The following is an 8,452-nucleotide window of genomic DNA, read 5'->3' as shown; positions in this document are numbered from 1 at the left end:
TTTTATTTATCATGGGTAGTGGAGATGGCAAGAGTACTCCAAATTTCTTGTAGCTTTACAATGACCAGCACCTCTACATAATTTTCTGGTTTTAACCTCACCAAACCAGCAATGCTATTCTATTGTATAGGGGTCAGTTGGGGTCCAGGGAGGTGAATGAGTTTGGGCCAAGTCAACTAGGTATTATAGTAACCCTTATCGTGATAGCAAGTCTGATAAGGGAGTTTTGCCTCCCCCTTGTCTTACACGCCCCAAATCAGCTCATAGTCCCAGTGTGGGAACAGATGTACTGAACATTTACTGAAAGTAATGAGCATCTGGCTCTTTGCAGCCTTCACCTATTTGGTTCTAATCAAATGTATAAAAGTTATCCCTTACATATGCTGGGGACGTTGGAGGGCTTTCATTCCCACGCTCTCCTAGGTGAGGAGGAAGAGCAGGATATCGGCCCCATTTTATAGATGAGGAAACTGACACTCAGAGAGCTGAAGTGCCTCGCGGTCTCAGCACTAGTTAGTGACTGAGCCACAACTGGAAACACTTCGACTCCCACAACCTCCAGTGTTGGAGATCAGTATGAGGTGAGCCCACCAGAATCCAAGCAGCGGGCAGCGGTGCACTATGGAGGCCGTGCACCCCACCGATGCCGTAAGAGGCCGACCCTCACACGTAATCATCAGGCACCAAGCTTCTCACACTGTCAAAGCCAAGAGGATGGAATTGCCATTCTTGGCGTCCGCCGGCTTTGCCACATCAAGGCTGTCCTTTAAGTTCATCTTGTTCATCTTGGGATGGTCCCGCAGCGGAAAGACGCTGCTGACAGCGGTTGACAATCCCCTCTTGACAAACCGATATGAATTTAGCCTACAGAAAAAACAGGTTTAAACACCTGTTGGATGTCTGGTTGCTGTAACTGGTGCTAAGCCTAGCCTCGGGGACCACAGAGACTGTGGCCCCACGTAACAGAACCCTGGGCTGGCTTCTGCCGGCTACTCTCGTGTGCCCAGCCCGGAGAGACAGCCTAGGAACCTACAGCAGCCAGCAAGAGGAAGTGCGCAAGCGCACTGTGAACGGCTCGCGCAACACTTTGTTACTTAGGAAACAGCCAATCAGCGATCCGGTAGCTGACCAATGGGAAGCACGGTCTTGCCGGCCGGGCTAATTTGAACGCGAGGCGCCAGGTGGAGGTTGGCGCGGGTAGGGGAGAGTGTGGGGCGCACTCCTCTGGGGTGGGTACTCCTGTCTGTGTTGTGGCAGTGGGACCCGCGAGCAAGCAGCGACGCCAGCGGCGGAGAACCGACAAAAGGTAAGCCCTGGCCTACTGCGAAGCCGACCCCGCGAACGCCTGCTCTCAGGTCTCAGACGCGCAGACCCAGCTGCTCCGGGCGGTGGCCTGAGCCAGGCCTCTTTTGTGCTGGACGTCAAGGTGCGGCGCGGAGACTGAGCTTTGCCGCCGCCCCGGCAGGCCCTGCATGGACCCCTTTAAACTGGGCGGGAAGCGGGGCGCTTCCTTACACACCCGTACGGGTGGTCGGGACCCCTCTGCTTATCTATGCTGGACCTAGACTGGGCCTGCACATCTGCCACCGGGGCCTGGCCTTCTGTAAGTCGGCCCCGTGAAAGGTCCTCCTGCTCGCAAGTGAGGAAGAATTGGGCTCTTATGCACACTAGAACTAAAGGCCTGGGACTCCCTGCATGTCAGTGTGGAGTAAGTAAGCCCCTCTCCACCCATCTTTACTGAACCGATTGCAGAGCTGCACGTGCCAGTGGCTGTAGCACGCAGTAAATTTTTTTTTTTTTTTTGAGTTGGAGTCTCTCTGTCTGTCTCTTAGGCTGGAGTGCAATGGGACGATCTTGGCTCACTGCAACCTCCGCCTCCCCGGTTCAAGCGATTCTCCTACCTCAGCCTCCCGAGTAGCTGGGATTAAAGGCGCCTACCACCACACTCAGCTAATTTTTGTATTTTTAGTAGAGACAGGGTTGGCTGGGCTGGTATCGAACTTCTGACCTTAGGTGATCCGCCTGCCTCGGCCTCCCAAAGCGCTGGGATTACAGATGTGAGCCACCGCGCCTGGCCAAATATTTGATTGAATGAAGGAACAAGTGAAAGAACATTTATATGACAGAAGAGCAGGCCTCTGTTACTGCTTCTAGGATGCATCTCCCCTTAGCTTTGACCTTCTAAGGAACTGAAGTGACATGGAAAAGATTAAGCCTGGTCTGTGCCACAGAACTTAAGGGATTTTATTGAAGACATTGGTTCCTCTAGCATCATGGGAAAATGCCATATGTCATATAATTCTAACAGTAATGCTAATATCTATTGAGCACTTACCAGGTTTGAATGAACTCATTTAGTCTTCACAAATATATGGGGTATATACTAATGTTATTTACAATTTACAGGTTGGAAAACTGAGGCTCAGAGATGTTAAGCCTAGTTTAGAGGAGAACATCTCAATGTTATATTGCTTTCTCCAATCTTCTCCCTATTCTATTTCTTCCCCAATCACTGCATCCCGTGCTTCAACAAGTACAAAGGTATCCAGTCATTCTCTGCCTATTTCATTGTTGAATTTCCCCACCCCTAGAGAGTTATTTTAAGATGTTGGTCTTTATATTATCTAACCCAATTCCATTTATACCTTTTTAAAAAAGTATACATGTATACTGTTGCAAAAAATAAAATAAAATAGAAGTTAAAAAAAAGTATACATGTAGCATATTTTATAAATTTATCAATTGTTTTTATACCTGGCCACAAAACAAATCTAAACAACTATCAGAATATTGTATAAAAGATAATCTCTTTATGTAAGCAATTAAATTATAAATACCACATTTACAATTTTTTTTTTTTGGAAGTAGAGACAAGTTCTCCCTATGTTGCCCAAGCTGGTCTTGAACTCCTGACCTCAAGCTATTCTCCTACCTCAGCCTCCCAAAGTCCTGGGATTACAGGCATGAGCTACTGTGCCCAGCTCATGTTTGGATTTTTTTTTCCCCCCTGAAACAGAGTTTCACTCTTGTTGCCCAGGCTAGAGTGCAGTGGCACCACTTTGGCTCACTACAACCTCTACCTCTCAAGTTCAAGCAATTCTCCTGCCTCAGCCTCCGGAGTAGCTGGCATTACAGGCACCCGCCACCACACCCGGCTAATTTTTTGTATTTTTAGTAGAGACGGGGTTTCACTATGTTGGCCAGGCTGGTCTCAAAATCCTAACATCAGCTGATCCACCAGCCTCGGCCTCCCAAAGTGCTAAGATTATAGGCGTGAGCCACCATGCCTGGCCTGAAATTTTTAAAAAATACACTTAAGTCAGTCAAATAGGGAATCATAATTGTAATTAAAAGATAATTAGCATGGAACAATTATAAAAATACTATTTATAAAACTTGTGAGATGCAGTTAAAGTGATACTTAGAGGGCAATTTATAGTCTTAAATGCTTATATTAGAACATTTTGTTTAAGCAACTGAAAGTTAATGAGGCAAATACCAAACTTTAATAAGACAGAACAGTAGAGAACATATGTAGAATATAAAAGAAGATAAGACTGGGTGTGGTGGCTCACGCCTGTAATCCCAGGATTTTGGGAGGCCAAGGTGTGTGGACAGCTTGAGCCCAGGAGTTCAAGACCAGCCTGGGCAATATGGTGAAACCCCATCTCTTTTTAAAAATTTAAAATTAGGGGAGTATGGTGGCGTGTGCCTGTGATCCCAGCTACTCAGGAGGCTGAGGTGGGAGGATCTTTTGAGCCTTAGGAGGTCGAGGCTACAGTGAGCCGTGATCGCGCCACTGCACTCCACCGTAGGCATCAGAGTGACACTGTCTCGATAAATAAATAAATAAATAAACTAAAAGCAGAATCAATGAAATAGCGTTTTATCATATAATAGAGAGGATTATTTTAGTCAAAAGCTGTATCCAGAAAAGACTAATAAAAAAAAACCTCTGGCAATACTGATGGAGAAATAAAGAAATAAAACACACAAAAAAAGATCTTAGGAGCAAAAATAGGTACATACTTCAGTTACAGAGATTAAAAGAGAGAGAAACGCAATGAAACATTCTTTTTGACAATGCCTTTGGAAAATTTTCTAGGAAAAAACAACTTGCCAAAACTGACTCAAGAAGTTATGGAAATTTTGACTAGATCTAGGACTACTCCGTTGAGGAATTCAATTTTCCATAGAAAAAATTGAGTTAGTTTAAAATGCATCTTCACAGGCATGAAAAATCTATACCAAATTCCACCAGAAACTTACAGGCAATTAAAAAAGATGATTCTACCTTATGCAAACTCTCCCTGTAAAAAAGAGAAAACATGTTGAGTGTATTTTTGAGATCAAAAACGACACAAAGAAAATTACAAGTCAGGCCAGGCACAGTGGCTCATGCCTGTAATCCCAGCACTTTGGGAGGCCAAGGCAGGTGGATCACCTGAGGTCAGGAGTTTGAGACCAGCCTGAACATGGTGAAACCCCATCTCTACTAAAAATACAAAAAATAGCCAGGCGTGGTGGCAGGCACCTGTAATCCCAGCTACTAGGGAGACTGAGGCAGGAGAATTGCTTGAACCGGGGAGGCAGAGGTTGCAGTGAGCTGAGACCACCCCATTGCACTCCAGCCTGCTGGGCAACAAGAGCAAAACTCCATTTCAAAAAAGAAAAAAAAAAACTACAAGTCAATCTGTTTCATTAATGTAGTTGCAAAAATCTTAATAAAATATTAGCAATCAGAAACCAGTTATGTATTTAAAAACTAGATTATGACAAAGTTGAATTTATCCCAAGAATGAAAGAATGGTTTAACATTGGAAAATCTATTAATGCAATTTACACATTTAGAGATTTAAAGAGCAAACATATCCCATTAGGCACAGAAATACAATTCAATAGGAGCAGGTGTGGTGGCTCACTCCTATATTCCCAGCACTTTGGGAGGCTGAGGTGGGAGGATCGCTTGAGCCCAGGAGTTGGAGATCCACCTGGGCAGCATAGTGAGACATCATTTCTATGGAAAATTTAAAAATTAGCCAGGGATGGTGGCACACCTGTGGTCCTAGCTACTGGGGAGGTAGGTGACGTGATGAAGTGGGAAGATGACTTAAGCCCAGGAGTTCAAGGCTGCTGTGAGTGGTGATCCCACCACTGTACTCCAGCCTGGGCAACAATGTGAGACCCGGTCTAAAAAAATAAAAAAGGAAAAGAAAAAGAAAATTGAATTTAATAAAATTCAATATCCATTCATGACTTTTAAATATATATAGGTAAACTAGAAATGGAGACAAATTTCCTTAAACAAACAAAGTGTGAAATAGTAGAAGCATTCTTTATAAAATCAGGAAAGGGATGAGGATACTCACTATTACTGCTTTTATTCAATATTGTGCTGGAGGTCCTAACCGGAAATGTAAGACAAGAAAAATAAATAAAAATAAATTAAGATTAGGAAGAAACTCACAACACTATCATCAATTACAGCCTTATGATTATCTATTTAAAAAAACAAAAGAACACAATTTCTTCCTCTGCATGACCATATGTAGGAAGAACCAGTGGCCGGGGGGTGCTGTTCTTTTGTGGGTACCAAGGTGAGGAGGAGATGGAAGCTGCCCAAGCCCAATTGCAGGGCAGAACAGCCTAAGGATGGGGTAGTGTCCCCGGTGACAGAGGTCAAGTTCTAGCCTTGCTACTTCACGTTTGGGAGACAAGTTCTGTGCCTCCTGTTCCTTTTGTAGGGTAGGGATGTAACAATTGTTATGAAAGTTAAACACCATTTGTAAAGCACTTAGCATAGTGTCTAATTCATAGTAAGCACTGAGTAAATGTTAGCTGTAATAATAATTATTTTTAGACTTTTGGATTCAGACTCTGCTCTTCTCTGGCCCTTATTTATTCATAGGACAAATTCAGCATCTGCTGCACGCTGGGCTGGGTGCCCAGACACCTGGGGTACACAGACTATGTCAGAAGAAGGTCCTGCTCTTGGAGCTTAAGGACAAAAAAACAAGTGCATGAGGGTTGTGAAGGAGAGATGAAGGGGGCTACAGCATCACCTGTAAAACTAGGACATCCAGGGGTTGGGCTTCTTCCCCTACCCCCTCACCCTTACTACCTTCTTCAGCTCCCAGTGTCTGCAGGGAGATTCCCTCAAGTCCTCTGAAATTTTTCGCCAGGGACTTCTGAGGAGCATGGGCTCACTGGGCCTGTCTCTACTAGGGTGGGCAGAGCAGGCCATCCCCAAAACAACAGAATCTTGGTTTTCCAGCCCCAGCCTGGCAGAGCACTAGCCTCTGGGTTTTAATGAGCTGCCCTGGGTTAGAAACAGGACGTGACTGTGACTGGCTGAGAATCCTGAAGATCTTATTAAAGAATCATCTCCCTTGTACTTTGGGCTGAACTGCTCTTTCCAACCAAGGATCAAAGCAAACTTGACACACGTTCTCTCATTAATCTCCCCATCCCCTGGGGCGGGAGCAGCTCGGTAGCTGTTTTCTCTGGTTCTCAAAGGGGGAAGCTGATGCGACATTGACCTGGTGTGGCTTGTGGAAAGACCTCCACCTTGGTCAGATGCTGAACAGGGACCAGGACCCAGGCATCCTAGCAGCGGCTATGCCAAGTGTCATCCACACTTTGTGCCCATGCCCCCAGCACCATCTCAGCAAGAAGCAAAACATCTCATTAGGCAAACAGACTCAGCCACACTGGCCCTCAGGAGGCGGGAGGAGAGAACTGTAAAGGTTATGAGCACTCCTTTGCCAGTGCCCTTTTTAATTTCCTGCTTAGAATGTTAGGCTGCTCTGTGGCTCCTCCTCAGCTAAAGCCCTCCCCATGGGAAGCTGCGACTGCCAGGAAATGTGGACCCAGGCATCCTCTGCCTTCACTTCCCCGGGTGCCAAAGTGGGGTTTCCTGGGGGTAGGTCTGCAAGAGTAGGAGACAGCAACCCTCTCTGTTGAAAATTAGGTACAGCCGGGCGCAGTGGCTCACGACTGTAATCCCAACATTTTGGGAAGCCAAGGCAGGCAAATCACCTGAGGTCAGGAGTTCGAGACCAGCTGGCCAACATGGTGAAACCTCGTCTCTACTAAAAATCCAAAAATTACCTGGCTGTGCTGGTAGGCGCCTGTAATCCCAGCTACTCGGGAGGCTGAGGCAGGAGAATTGCTTGAACCCGGGAGGCAAAGGTTTTGCAGTGAGCTGAGATCACGCCATTGCACTCCAGTCTGGGCGACAGAGCGAGACTCTGTCTCAAAAAAAATAAAATAGAAAGAAAAAGAAAATTAGGTGCAGTCCATCTATTTGAAAGTGTTTATAGAATACAGAATGCTAATTTCATAAAAGGGATTATAATTATTATACAAACATAAGGGACTATTACAACAATGTGATCATTGTAGCATAATATGTAATATCACTATAAGGCAGTATGGCCTGGTGTGTAGTCAGACTGCCTGGATTGGAATCGGGCTCCATCACTCACTAGCATTGAGACCTTGGGCAAACTGCTTAACCCTCTTTGTCTCAATTTCTTCATTGAAAAATGAGTATAATAATAGTATCCATCTTGTGAGATTGCAATGGGGATAAAAGGAGATATGTGTAAGGTGCTTTGAACAGTTCCTGACACAGTGAGCACTTAGCTAATATGCTTACTATGGCAATCTAATAGCTGGGACAGGAATAGAATTACATACATGTAAAAGGATTATGGTTGGTTGATATCTTTCTCTTATTTTATATGGGGAAGAAGTTAAGAAGTTTAGGGGTGAGGGAACAGGAGTTTCAAATCAGCTCAGTTCTGTCTCATTCCCCAAGGAAAACCTTAGCTATTTGCTAAAGTGTCAGGTAGAAACCCCACTTTTCTTTGCTGAATGACCTTGGTATTTGTGACCCACCAGTGGAAGCTAGTCTTTACCTGGAAGGCGTGCATCTATTCAGAATGCCCAGGAACAGCCCCTGTTCCTCACCTCTGTCAATATATCCCTGGAGTTGGGCTGAACTTTTCCAGGATGCATTCCAAAATTCCATCCCTACCCTTGGTACGCTGCATTCCAAGAATTCCATCCCTACCCTTTGTACACTGTTTCGAAAGAGAAATGAAAAACCAAGGAGAGAGTCTGGGGGAGATATAAGTAAGATATAAGATATAAGATATGAGTAAATATGTGTTTGGAATTATTACCCAGTCAACATTAGGAAATCTGTTGAGTCACACTCTACATTAATAGATTAAAGAAGAAATATGTGTGATCACTTCAGCAAGTGCCAAAAAGCATTTTATAAAATTCAACACCCATTCCTACCTTCCTAATGGGCAGTGGAGGTGGGGAACTAAATATAGAAGAGCTGGCCGGGCGCGGTGGCTCAAGCCTGTAATCCCAGCACTTTGGGAGGCCGAGATGGGCGGATCACGAGGTCAGGAGATCGAGACCATCCTGGCTAACC

The 8,452-nt window shown here is 45.0% G+C and overlaps 1 protein-coding gene across 2 annotated transcripts in view; it reads left to right on the top strand.

Moving 5' to 3' along the window:
• Positions 1-1,232: 1,232 nt before the first annotated feature.
• Positions 1,233-8,452, top strand: part of KIF18B (kinesin family member 18B) — a 24,025-nt gene continuing 16,805 nt past the window's right edge. For both annotated transcript variants that reach the window (XM_011985951.1, XM_011985952.1), the window contains exon 1: positions 1,233-1,306. The gene's annotated coding sequence lies outside the window, so the exon portion shown is untranslated. The remainder of the gene's footprint in view (positions 1,307-8,452) is intronic.

Source organism: Mandrillus leucophaeus, unplaced genomic scaffold (assembly GCF_000951045.1).
Source record: "Mandrillus leucophaeus isolate KB7577 unplaced genomic scaffold, Mleu.le_1.0 Scaffold290, whole genome shotgun sequence".
Lineage (NCBI taxonomy): Eukaryota > Metazoa > Chordata > Mammalia > Primates > Cercopithecidae > Mandrillus > Mandrillus leucophaeus.
The sequence above is the reverse complement of the archived record's forward strand: the minus strand, read 5'-3'. Positions and strand labels throughout refer to the sequence as shown.